Genomic DNA, 15,313 nt, shown 5'->3' with positions numbered 1-15,313 from the left:
CATCCAGAAACCATTACAAGTACAAAAGACTATCTAGACAATCATACAGTACCATCCAGAAACCATTACAAGGATAAAAAGACTATCTAGACAATAATACAGTACCGTTCATAAACCATTACAAGGATAAAAAGACTATCTAGACAATCATACAGTACCGTTCAGAAACCATTTCAAGGATAAAAAGACTATGTAGACAATAATACAGTACCATCCAGAAACCATTGCAAGGATTCAAGACTATCTAGACAATAATACAGTAACGTTCAGAAACCATTACAAGGATAAAAAAACTATCTAGACAATCATACAGTACCACCTAGAAACCATTACAAGGATTTAAGACTATCTAAGCAATAATACAGTACCATCTAGAAACCATTACAAGAATAAAAGACTATCTAGACAATAATACAGAACCATCCAGAAACCATTCCAAGGACAAAAGACTATCTAGACAATAATACAGTACAATCCAGAAACCATTACAAGGACAAAAGACTATCTAGACAATAATACAGTACCATCCAGAAACCATTCCAAGGACAAAAGACTATCTAGACAATCATACAGTACCACCAAGCAACCATTACAAGGATATAAGAGGCTATATAGACTATAATACAGTACCATTCAGAAACCATTACAAGGATAAAAGGCTATCTAGACAATAGTACAGTATTATACAGAAACCATTGCAAGGATAAAAGACTATCTAGATAATAATACAGTACCATCTAGAAACCATTACAAGAATAAAAGACTATCTAGACAATAATACAGAACCATCCAAAAACCATTCCAAGGACAAAAGACTATCTAGACAATAATACAGTACCATCCAGAAACCATTACAAGAACTAAAGAGTATCTAGACAATAACACAGTACCATTCAGAAACCATTACAAGGATTAAAGACTATCTAGACAATAATACAGTCCCATTCAGAAACCATTACAAGGATAAAGGCTACATAGACAATAAAACAGTACTATCCAGGAACCATTTCAAGAACAAAAAGACTATCTAGACAATAATACAGTACCATCCAGAAACCATTACAAGGACAAAAGACTATCTAGACATAATACAGTACCATCCAGAAACCATTACAAGGATAAAAGACTATCTAGACAATCATACAGTACGGTCCAGAAACCATTACAAGGATAAAAGACTAGCTAGACAATAATACAGTACCATCAAGAAACCATTACAAGGATTTAAGACTATATAGACAATCATACAGTACCATCCAGAAACCATTACAAGGATAAAAAGACTATCTAGACAATAATACAGTACCATCCAGAAACCATTGCAAGGATTCAAGACTATCTAGACAATAATATAGTAACGTTCAGAAACCATTACAAGGATAAAAAGACTATCTAGACAATCATACAGTACCACCCAGAAACCATTACAAGGATTTAAGACTATCTAGACAATAATACAGTACCGTTCAGAAACCATTACAAGGATAAAAAGACTATCTAGACAATAATACAGTACCATCCAGAAACCATTACAAGGATTAAAGGCTATCTAGACAATCATACAGTACCGTACAGAAACCATTACAAGGATATAAGAGACTATCTGGATAATAATACAGTACCATTCAGAAACCATTACAACGATAAAAAGACTATCTAGACAATAACACCTCAAAAGCTAACCAAACCTTTAAACAGACTTATTAGGAAAGGATATAGTTACGATACCGTTGTCAAGTCATTAAGGATTGCATATTTTGGTATTAATATTAATTCACTCATAGGGTCTTTGCATCGGAAAGAACACATTTATTCCAAAACCAGTTATTGGCATGATACGGGTTATGTTCTTCTCATATATTTTATGATGGTAGGATACTAAACTCCTTACAGGAGGGATTGTACTTGATTTTCATATGATGAAGACATAATCTTTCAATCAGTTTAATTGAGGTCTGGAGCTGGCATGTCAGTAACTGCTAGTAGTCCTTTGTTCATTTATGTATCATTGTCATTTTGCTTAGTTTCTTTTGTTACCTATTCTGACATCGGACTCGGACCTCTTTTGAACTGAGTTTTACTGTGCGTATTGCTATGTGTTTCTTTATTCTACATTGGCTAGCGGTATAGGGGGAGGGTTGAGATCTCACAAAACATGTTTAACCCCGCCGCATTTTTGCGCCTGTCCCAAGTCGGGAGCCTCTAGCCTTTGTTAGTCTTGAATGTTTTTTAAATTTTAGTTCATTTATATGTTTTGGAGTTTAGTGTGACGTCCATTTTCACTGAGCTGGTACACAATTCTATTTAAGGGCCAGCTGGGTGCGGGATTTTCTCGCTGTGTTGAAGACCCATTGGTGGCCTTCGGCTGTTGTCTGCTCTTTGGTCGGGTTGTTGTCTCTTTGACATATTCCCCATTTCCATTCTCAATTTTATTTTAGTACAATCAAGAAACCATTACAAGGATTAAAGACTATCTAGACAATCATACAGTACCGTCCAGAAACCATTACAAGGATAAAAGACTATCTAGACAATAATACAGTATCATCAAGAAACCATTACAAGGATTCAAGACTATCTAGACAATCATACAGTACCATCCAGAAACCATTACAAGGATAAAAAGACTATCTAGACAATAATACAGTACCATCCAGAAACCATTACAAGGACAAAAGACTATCTAGACAATCATACAGTACCATCCAGAAACCATTTCAAGGATAAAAAGACTATCTAGACAATAATACAGTACCGTTCAGAAACCATTACAAGGATAAAAAGACTATCTAGACATTAATACAGTACCATCCAGAAACTATTACAAGGATTTAAGACTATCTAGACAAAAATACAGTACTGTCAGAAACCATTTCAAGGATAAAAAGACTATCTAGACAATAATACAGTACCATCCAGAAACCATTACAAGGATTCAAAACTATCTAGACAATAATACAGTAACGTTCAGAAACCATTACAAGGATAAAAAGACTATCTAGACAATCATACAGTACCACCCAGAAACCATTACAAGGATTCAAGACTATCTAGACAATAATACAGTACCGTTCAGAAACCATTACAAGGATAAAAAGACTATCTAGACAATAATACAATACCATCCAGAAACCATTCCAAGGACAAAAGACTATCTAGACAATAATACAGTACCATCCAGAAACCATTACAAGAACTAAAGATTATCTAGACAATAACACAGTACCATTCAGAAACCATTACAAGGATTAAAGACTATCTAGACAATAATACAGTACCATTCAGAAACCATTACAAGGATAAAAGACTACATAGACAATAAAACAGTACTATCCAGGAACCATTTCAAGAACAAAAAGACTATCTAGACAATAATACAGTACCATCCAGAAACCATTTCAAGGACAAAAGACTATCTAGACATAATACAGTACCATCCAGAAACCATTACAAGGATAAAAGACTATCTAGACAATAATACAGTACCGTCCAGAAACCATTACAAGGATAAAAGACTATCTAGACAATAATACAGTACCACCAAGAAACCATTACAAGGATTCAAGACTATCTAGACAATCATACAGTACCATCCAGAAACCATTACAAGGATAAAAAGACTATCTAGACAATTATACAGTACCATCCAGAAACCATTACAAGTACAAAAGACTATCTAGACAATCATACAGTACCATCCAGAAACCATTACAAGGATAAAAAGACTATCTAGACAATAATACAGTACCGTTCAGAAACCATTACAAGGATAAAAAGACTATCTAGACAATAATACAGTACCATCCAGAAACCATTACAAGGATTCAAGACTATCTAGACAATAATACAGTACCGTTCAGAAACCATTACAAGGATAAAAAGACTATGTAGACAATAATACAGTACCATCCAGAAACCATTGAAAGGATTCAAGACTATCTAGACAATAATACAGTAACGTTCAGAAACCATTACAAGGATAAAAAGACTATCTAGACAATCATACAGTACCACCCAGAAACCATTACAAGGATTTAAGACTATCTAGACAATAATACAGTACCGTTCAGAAACCATTACAAGGATAAAAAGACTATCTAGACAATAATACAATACCATCCAGAAACCATTCCAAGGACAAAAGACTATCTAGACAATAATACAGTACCATCCAGAAACCATTACAAGGATTAAAGGCTATCTAGACAATCATACAGTACCGTACAGAAACCATTACAAGGATATAAGAGACTATCTGGATAATAATTCAGTTCCATTCAGAAACCATTACAACGATAAAAAGACTATCTAGACAATAACACCTCAAAAGCTAACCAAACCTTTAAACAGACTTATTAGGAAAGGATATAGTTACGATACCGTTGTCAAGTCATTAAGGATTGCATATTTTGGTATTAATATTAATTCACTCATAGGGTCTTTGCATCGGAAATAAACACATTTATTCTAAAACCAGTTATTGGCATGATACGGGTTATGTTCTTCTCATATATTTTATGATGGTAGGATACTAAACTCCTTACGGGAGGGATTGTACTTGATTTTCATATGATGAAGACATAATCTTTCAATCAGTTTAATTGAGGTCTTGAGCTGGCATGTCAGTAACTGCTAGTAGTCCTTTGTTCATTTATGTATCATTGTCATTTTGCTTAGTTTCTTTTGTTACCTATTCTGACATCGGACTCGGACCTCTTTTGAACTGAGTTTTACTGTGCGTATTGCTATGTGTTTCTTTATTCTACATTGGCTAGCGGTATAGGGGGAGGGTTGAGATCTCACAAAACATGTTTAACCCCGCCGCATTTTTTCGCCTGTCCCAAGTCGGGAGCCTCTGGCCTTTGTTAGTCTTGAATGTTTTTTTAATTTTAGTTCATTTATATGTTTTGGAGTTTAGTGTGACGTCCATTTTCACTGAGCTGGTAAACAATTCTATTTAGGGGCCAGCTGAGTACCACCTCCGGGTGCGGGATTTTCTCGCTGTGTTGAAGACCCATTTGTGGCCTTCGGCTGTTGTCTGCTCTTTGGTCGGGTTGTTGTCTCTTTGACATATTCCCCATTTCCATTCTCAATTTTATTTTAGTATAATCAAGAAACCATTACAAGGATTAAAGACTATCTAGACAATCATACAGTACCGTCCAGAAACCATTACAAGGATAAAAGACTATCTAGACAATAATACAGTACCATCAAGAAACCATTACAAGGATTCAAGACTATCTAGACAATCATACAGTACCATCCAGAAACCATTACAAGGATAAAAAGACTATCTAGACAATCATACAGTACCATCCAGAAACCATTACAAGTACAAAAGACTATCTAGACAATCATACAGTACCATCCAGAAACCATTACAAGGATAAAAAGACTATCTAGACAATAATACAGTACCGTTCAGAAACCATTACAAGGATAAAAAGACTATCTAGACATTAATACAGTACCATCCAGAAACCATTACAAGGATTCAAGACTATCTAGACAATAATACAGTACTGTCAGAAACCATTTCAAGGATAAAAAGACTATCTAGACAATAATACAGTACCATCCAGAAACCATTACAAGGATTCAAGACTATCTAGACAATAATACAGTAACGTTCAGAAACCATTACAAGGATAAAAAGACTATCTAGACAATCATACAGTACCATCCAGAAACCATTACAAGGATAAAAGACTATCTAGACAATCATACAGTACGGTCCAGAAACCATTACAAGGATAAAAGACTAGCTAGACAATAATACAGTACCATCAAGAAACCATTACAAGGATTCAAGACTATATAGACAATCATACAGTACCATCCAGAAACCATTACAAGGATAAAAAGACTATCTAGACAATAATACAGTACCATCCAGAAACCATTGCAAGGATTCAAGACTATCTAGACAATAATATAGTAACGTTCAGAAACCATTACAAGGATAAAAAGACTATCTAGACAATCATACAGTACCACCCAGAAACCATTACAAGGATTTAAGACTATCTAGACAATAATACAGTACCGTTCAGAAACCATTACAAGGATAAAAAGACTATCTAGACAATAATACAGTACCATCCAGAAACCATTACAAGGATTAAAGGCTATCTAGACAATCATACAGTACCGTACAGAAACCATTACAAGGATATAAGAGACTATCTGGATAATAATACAGTACCATTCAGAAACCATTACAACGATAAAAAGACTATCTAGACAATAACACCTCAAAAGCTAACCAAACCTTTAAACAGACTTATTAGGAAAGGATATAGTTACGATACCGTTGTCAAGTCATTAAGGATTGCATATTTTGGTATTAATATTAATTCACTCAGAGGGTCTTTGCATCGGAAAGAACACATTTATTCCAAAACCAGTTATTGGCATGATACGGGTTATGTTCTTCTCATATATTTTATGATGGTAGGATACTAAACTCCTTACAGGAGGGATTGTACTTGATTTTCATATGATGAAGACATAATCTTTCAATCAGTTTAATTGAGGTCTGGAGCTGGCATGTCAGTAACTGCTAGTAGTCCTTTGTTCATTTATGTATCATTGTCATTTTGCTTAGTTTCTTTTGTTACCTATTCTGACATCGGACTCGGACCTCTTTTGAACTGAGTTTTACTGTGCGTATTGCTATGTGTTTCTTTATTCTACATTGGCTAGCGGTATAGGGGGAGGGTTGAGATCTCACAAAACATGTTTAACCCCGCCGCATTTTTGCGCCTGTCCCAAGTCGGGAGCCTCTAGCCTTTGTTAGTCTTGTATGTTTTTTTAAATTTTAGTTCATTTATATGTTTTGGAGTTTAGTGTGACGTCCATTTTCACTGAGCTGGTACACAATTCTATTTAAGGGCCAGCTGGGTGCGGGATTTTCTCGCTGTGTTGAAGACCCATTGGTGGCCTTCGGCTGTTGTCTGCTCTTTGGTCGGGTTGTTGTCTCTTTGACATATTCCCCATTTCCATTCTCAATTTTATTTTAGTACAATCAAGAAACAATTACAAGGATTAAAGACTATCTAGACAATCATACAGTACCGTCCAGAAACCATTACAAGGATAAAAGACTATCTAGACAATAATACAGTATCATCAAGAAACCATTACAAGGATTCAAGACTATCTAGACAATCATACAGTACCATCCAGAAACCATTACAAGGATAAAAAGACTATCTAGACAATAATACAGTACCATCCAGAAACCATTACAAGGACAAAAGACTATCTAGACAATCATACAGTACCATCCAGAAACCATTTCAAGGATAAAAAGACTATCTAGACAATAATACAGTACCGTTCAGAAACCATTACAAGGATAAAAGACTATCTAGACATTAATACAGTACCATCCAGAAACCATTACAAGGATTTAAGACTATCTAGACAAAAATACAGTACTGTCAGAAACCATTTCAAGGATAAAAAGACTATCTAGACAATAATACAGTACCATCCAGAAACCATTACAAGGATTCAAAACTATCTAGACAATAATACAGTAACGTTCAGAAACCATTACAAGGATAAAAAGACTATCTAGACAATCATACAGTACCACCCAGAAACCATTACAAGGATTCAAGACTATCTAGACAATAATACAGTACCGTTCAGAAACCATTACAAGGATAAAAAGACTATCTAGACAATAATACAATACCATCCAGAAACCATTCCAAGGACAAAAGACTATCTAGACAATAATACAGTACCATCCAGAAACCATTACAAGAACTAAAGATTATCTAGACAATAACACAGTACCATTCAGAAACCATTACAAGGATTAAAGACTATCTAGACAATAATACAGTACCATTCAGAAACCATTACAAGGATAAAAGACTACATAGACAATAAAACAGTACTATCCAGGAACCATTTCAAGAACAAAAAGACTATCTAGACAATAATACAGTACCATCCAGAAACCATTTCAAGGACAAAAGACTATCTAGACATAATACAGTACCATCCAGAAACCATTACAAGGATAAAAGACTATCTAGACAATCATACAGTACCGTCCAGAAACCATTACAAGGATAAAAGACTATCTAGACAATAATACAGTACCACCAAGAAACCATTACAAGGATTCAAGACTATCTAGACAATCATAGAGTACCATCCAGAAACCATTACAAGGATAAAAAGACTATCTAGACAATTATACAGTACCATCCAGAAACCATTACAAGTACAAAAGACTATCTAGACAATCATACAGTACCATCCAGAAACCATTACAAGGATAAAAAGACTATCTAGACAATAATACAGTACCGTTCAGAAACCATTACAAGGATAAAAAGACTATCTAGACAATAATACAGTACCATCCAGAAACCATTACAAGGATTCAAGACTATCTAGACAATAATACAGTACCGTTCAGAAACCATTACAAGGATAAAAAGACTATGTAGACAATAATACAGTACCATCCAGAAACCATTGAAAGGATTCAAGACTATCTAGACAATAATACAGTAACGTTCAGAAACCATTACAAGGATAAAAAGACTATCTAGACAATCATACAGTACCACCCAGAAACCATTACAAGGATTTAAGACTATCTAGACAATAATACAGTACCGTTCAGAAACCATTACAAGGATAAAAAGACTATCTAGACAATAATACAATACCATCCAGAAACCATTCCAAGGACAAAAGACTATCTAGACAATAATACAGTACCATCCAGAAACCATTACAAGGATTAAAGGCTATCTAGACAATCATACAGTACCGTACAGAAACCATTACAAGGATATAAGAGACTATCTGGATAATAATTCAGTTCCATTCAGAAACCATTACAACGATAAAAAGACTATCTAGACAATAACACCTCAAAAGCTAACCAAACCTTTAAACAGACTTATTAGGAAAGGATATAGTTACGATACCGTTGTCAAGTCATTAAGGATTGCATATTTTGGTATTAATATTAATTCACTCATAGGGTCTTTGCATCGGAAATAAACACATTTATTCTAAAACCAGTTATTGGCATGATACGGGTTATGTTCTTCTCATATATTTTATGATGGTAGGATACTAAACTCCTTACGGGAGGGATTGTACTTGATTTTCATATGATGAAGACATAATCTTTCAATCAGTTTAATTGAGGTCTGGAGCTGGCATGTCAGTAACTGCTAGTAGTCCTTTGTTCATTTATGTATCATTGTCATTTTGCTTAGTTTCTTTTGTTACCTATTCTGACATCGGACTCGGACCTCTTTTGAACTGAGTTTTACTGTGCGTATTGCTATGTGTTTCTTTATTCTACATTGGCTAGCGGTATAGGGGGAGGGTTGAGATCTCACAAAACATGTTTAACCCCGCCGCATTTTTTCGCCTGTCCCAAGTCGGGAGCCTCTGGCCTTTGTTAGTCTTGAATGTTTTTTTAATTTTAGTTCATTTATATGTTTTGGAGTTTAGTGTGACGTCCATTTTCACTGAGCTGGTAAACAATTCTATTTAGGGGCCAGCTGAGTACCACCTCCGGGTGCGGGATTTTCTCGCTGTGTTGAAGACCCATTTGTGGCCTTCGGCTGTTGTCTGCTCTTTGGTCGGGTTGTTGTCTCTTTGACATATTCCCCATTTCCATTCTCAATTTTATTTTAGTATAATCAAGAAACCATTACAAGGATTAAAGACTATCTAGACAATCATACAGTACCGTCCAGAAACCATTACAAGGATAAAAGACTATCTAGACAATAATACAGTACCATCAAGAAACCATTACAAGGATTCAAGACTATCTAGACAATCATACAGTACCATCCAGAAACCATTACAAGGATAAAAAGACTATCTAGACAATCATACAGTACCATCCAGAAACCATTACAAGTACAAAAGACTATCTAGACAATCATACAGTACCATCCAGAAACCATTACAAGGATAAAAAGACTATCTAGACAATAATACAGTACCGTTCAGAAACCATTACAAGGATAAAAAGACTATCTAGACATTAATACAGTACCATCCAGAAACCATTACAAGGATTCAAGACTATCTAGACAATAATACAGTACTGTCAGAAACCATTTCAAGGATAAAAAGACTATCTAGACAATAATACAGTACCATCCAGAAACCATTACAAGGATTCAAGACTATCTAGACAATAATACAGTAACGTTCAGAAACCATTACAAGGATAAAAAGACTATCTAGACAATCATACAGTACCACCCAGAAACCATTACAAGGATTAAAGGCTATCTAGACAATCATACAGTACCGTACAGAAACCATTACAAGGATATAAGAGACTATCTGGATAATAATACAGTACCATTCAGAAACCATTACAACGATAAAAAGACTATCTAGACAATAACACCTCAAAAGCTAACCAAACCTTTAAACAGACTTATTAGGAAAGGATATAGTTACGATACCGTTGTCAAGTCATTAAGGATTGCATATTTTGGTATTAATATTAATTCACTCAGAGGGTCTTTGCATCGGAAAGAACACATTTATTCCAAAACCAGTTATTGGCATGATACGGGTTATGTTCTTCTCATATATTTTATGATGGTAGGATACTAAACTCCTTACAGGAGGGATTGTACTTGATTTTCATATGATGAAGACATAATCTTTCAATCAGTTTAATTGAGGTCTGGAGCTGGCATGTCAGTAACTGCTAGTAGTCCTTTGTTCATTTATGTATCATTGTCATTTTGCTTAGTTTCTTTTGTTACCTATTCTGACATCGGACTCGGACCTCTTTTGAACTGAGTTTTACTGTGCGTATTGCTATGTGTTTCTTTATTCTACATTGGCTAGCGGTATAGGGGGAGGGTTGAGATCTCACAAAACATGTTTAACCCCGCCGCATTTTTGCGCCTGTCCCAAGTCGGGAGCCTCTAGCCTTTGTTAGTCTTGTATGTTTTTTTAAATTTTAGTTCATTTATATGTTTTGGAGTTTAGTGTGACGTCCATTTTCACTGAGCTGGTACACAATTCTATTTAAGGGCCAGCTGGGTGCGGGATTTTCTCGCTGTGTTGAAGACCCATTGGTGGCCTTCGGCTGTTGTCTGCTCTTTGGTCGGGTTGTTGTCTCTTTGACATATTCCCCATTTCCATTCTCAATTTTATTTTAGTACAATCAAGAAACAATTACAAGGATTAAAGACTATCTAGACAATCATACAGTACCGTCCAGAAACCATTACAAGGATAAAAGACTATCTAGACAATAATACAGTATCATCAAGAAACCATTACAAGGATTCAAGACTATCTAGACAATCATACAGTACCATCCAGAAACCATTACAAGGATAAAAAGACTATCTAGACAATAATACAGTACCATCCAGAAACCATTACAAGGACAAAAGACTATCTAGACAATCATACAGTACCATCCAGAAACCATTTCAAGGATAAAAAGACTATCTAGACAATAATACAGTACCGTTCAGAAACCATTACAAGGATAAAAGACTATCTAGACATTAATACAGTACCATCCAGAAACCATTACAAGGATTTAAGACTATCTAGACAAAAATACAGTACTGTCAGAAACCATTTCAAGGATAAAAAGACTATCTAGACAATAATACAGTACCATCCAGAAACCATTACAAGGATTCAAAACTATCTAGACAATAATACAGTAACGTTCAGAAACCATTACAAGGATAAAAAGACTATCTAGACAATCATACAGTACCACCCAGAAACCATTACAAGGATTCAAGACTATCTAGACAATAATACAGTACCGTTCAGAAACCATTACAAGGATAAAAAGACTATCTAGACAATAATACAATACCATCCAGAAACCATTCCAAGGACAAAAGACTATCTAGACAATAATACAGTACCATCCAGAAACCATTACAAGAACTAAAGATTATCTAGACAATAACACAGTACCATTCAGAAACCATTACAAGGATTAAAGACTATCTAGACAATAATACAGTACCATTCAGAAACCATTACAAGGATAAAAGACTACATAGACAATAAAACAGTACTATCCAGGAACCATTTCAAGAACAAAAAGACTATCTAGACAATAATACAGTACCATCCAGAAACCATTTCAAGGACAAAAGACTATCTAGACATAATACAGTACCATCCAGAAACCATTACAAGGATAAAAGACTATCTAGACAATCATACAGTACCGTCCAGAAACCATTACAAGGATAAAAGACTATCTAGACAATAATACAGTACCACCAAGAAACCATTACAAGGATTCAAGACTATCTAGACAATCATAGAGTACCATCCAGAAACCATTACAAGGATAAAAAGACTATCTAGACAATTATACAGTACCATCCAGAAACCATTACAAGTACAAAAGACTATCTAGACAATCATACAGTACCATCCAGAAACCATTACAAGGATAAAAAGACTATCTAGACAATAATACAGTACCGTTCAGAAACCATTACAAGGATAAAAAGACTATCTAGACAATAATACAGTACCATCCAGAAACCATTACAAGGATTCAAGACTATCTAGACAATAATACAGTACCGTTCAGAAACCATTACAAGGATAAAAAGACTATGTAGACAATAATACAGTACCATCCAGAAACCATTGAAAGGATTCAAGACTATCTAGACAATAATACAGTAACGTTCAGAAACCATTACAAGGATAAAAAGACTATCTAGACAATCATACAGTACCACCCAGAAACCATTACAAGGATTTAAGACTATCTAGACAATAATACAGTACCGTTCAGAAACCATTACAAGGATAAAAAGACTATCTAGACAATAATACAATACCATCCAGAAACCATTCCAAGGACAAAAGACTATCTAGACAATAATACAGTACCATCCAGAAACCATTACAAGGATTAAAGGCTATCTAGACAATCATACAGTACCGTACAGAAACCATTACAAGGATATAAGAGACTATCTGGATAATAATTCAGTTCCATTCAGAAACCATTACAACGATAAAAAGACTATCTAGACAATAACACCTCAAAAGCTAACCAAACCTTTAAACAGACTTATTAGGAAAGGATATAGTTACGATACCGTTGTCAAGTCATTAAGGATTGCATATTTTGGTATTAATATTAATTCACTCATAGGGTCTTTGCATCGGAAATAAACACATTTATTCTAAAACCAGTTATTGGCATGATACGGGTTATGTTCTTCTCATATATTTTATGATGGTAGGATACTAAACTCCTTACGGGAGGGATTGTACTTGATTTTCATATGATGAAGACATAATCTTTCAATCAGTTTAATTGAGGTCTGGAGCTGGCATGTCAGTAACTGCTAGTAGTCCTTTGTTCATTTATGTATCATTGTCATTTTGCTTAGTTTCTTTTGTTACCTATTCTGACATCGGACTCGGACCTCTTTTGAACTGAGTTTTACTGTGCGTATTGCTATGTGTTTCTTTATTCTACATTGGCTAGCGGTATAGGGGGAGGGTTGAGATCTCACAAAACATGTTTAACCCCGCCGCATTTTTTCGCCTGTCCCAAGTCGGGAGCCTCTGGCCTTTGTTAGTCTTGAATGTTTTTTTAATTTTAGTTCATTTATATGTTTTGGAGTTTAGTGTGACGTCCATTTTCACTGAGCTGGTAAACAATTCTATTTAGGGGCCAGCTGAGTACCACCTCCGGGTGCGGGATTTTCTCGCTGTGTTGAAGACCCATTTGTGGCCTTCGGCTGTTGTCTGCTCTTTGGTCGGGTTGTTGTCTCTTTGACATATTCCCCATTTCCATTCTCAATTTTATTTTAGTATAATCAAGAAACCATTACAAGGATTAAAGACTATCTAGACAATCATACAGTACCGTCCAGAAACCATTACAAGGATAAAAGACTATCTAGACAATAATACAGTACCATCAAGAAACCATTACAAGGATTCAAGACTATCTAGACAATCATACAGTACCATCCAGAAACCATTACAAGGATAAAAAGACTATCTAGACAATCATACAGTACCATCCAGAAACCATTACAAGTACAAAAGACTATCTAGACAATCATACAGTACCATCCAGAAACCATTACAAGGATAAAAAGACTATCTAGACAATAATACAGTACCGTTCAGAAACCATTACAAGGATAAAAAGACTATCTAGACATTAATACAGTACCATCCAGAAACCATTACAAGGATTCAAGACTATCTAGACAATAATACAGTACTGTCAGAAACCATTTCAAGGATAAAAAGACTATCTAGACAATAATACAGTACCATCCAGAAACCATTACAAGGATTCAAGACTATCTAGACAATAATACAGTAACGTTCAGAAACCATTACAAGGATAAAAAGACTATCTAGACAATCATACAGTACCACCCAGAAACCATTACAAGGATTCAAGACTATCTAGACAATAATACAGTACCGTTCAGAAACCATTACAAGGATAAAAAGACTATCTAGACAATAATACAATACCATCCAGAAACCATTCCAAGGACAAAAGACTATCTAGACAATAATACAGTACCATCCAGAAACCATTACAAGGATTAAAGGCTATCTAGACAATCATACAGTACCGTACAGAAACCATTACAAGGATATAAGAGACTACCTGGATAATAATACAGTACCATTCAGAAACCATTACAACGATAAAAAGACTATCTAGACAATAACACCTCAAAAGCTAACCAAACCTTTAAACAGACTTATTAGGAAAGGATATAGTTACGATACCGTTGTCAAGTCATTAAGGATTGCATATTTTGGTATTAATATTAATTCACTCATAGGGTCTTTGCATCGGAAATAAACACATTTATTCTAAAACCAGTTATTGGCATGATACGGGTTATGTTCTTCTCATATATTTTATGATGGTAGGATACTAAACTCCTTACGGGAGGGATTGTACTTGATTTTCATATGATGAAGACATAATCTTTCAATCAGTTTAATTGAGGTCTGGAGCTGGCATGTCAGTAACTGCTAGTAGTCCTTTGTTCATTTATGTATCATTGTCATTTTTCTTAGTTTCTTTTGTTACCTATTCTGACATCGGACTCGGACCTCTTTTGAAATGAGTTTTACTGTGCGTATTGCTATGTGTTTCTTTATTCTACATTGGCTAGCGGTATAGGGGGAGGGTTGAGATCTCACAAAACATGTTTAACCCCGCCGCATTTTTTCGCCTGTCCCAAGTCGGGAGCCTCTGGCCTTTGTTAGTCTTGAATGTTTTTTTAAT

Source organism: Mytilus californianus, unplaced genomic scaffold (genome assembly GCF_021869535.1).
Source record: "Mytilus californianus isolate M0D057914Y unplaced genomic scaffold, xbMytCali1.0.p SCAF_1, whole genome shotgun sequence".
Classification (NCBI taxonomy): domain Eukaryota; kingdom Metazoa; phylum Mollusca; class Bivalvia; order Mytilida; family Mytilidae; genus Mytilus; species Mytilus californianus.
The sequence above is the reverse complement of the archived record's forward strand: the minus strand, read 5'-3'. Positions refer to the sequence as shown.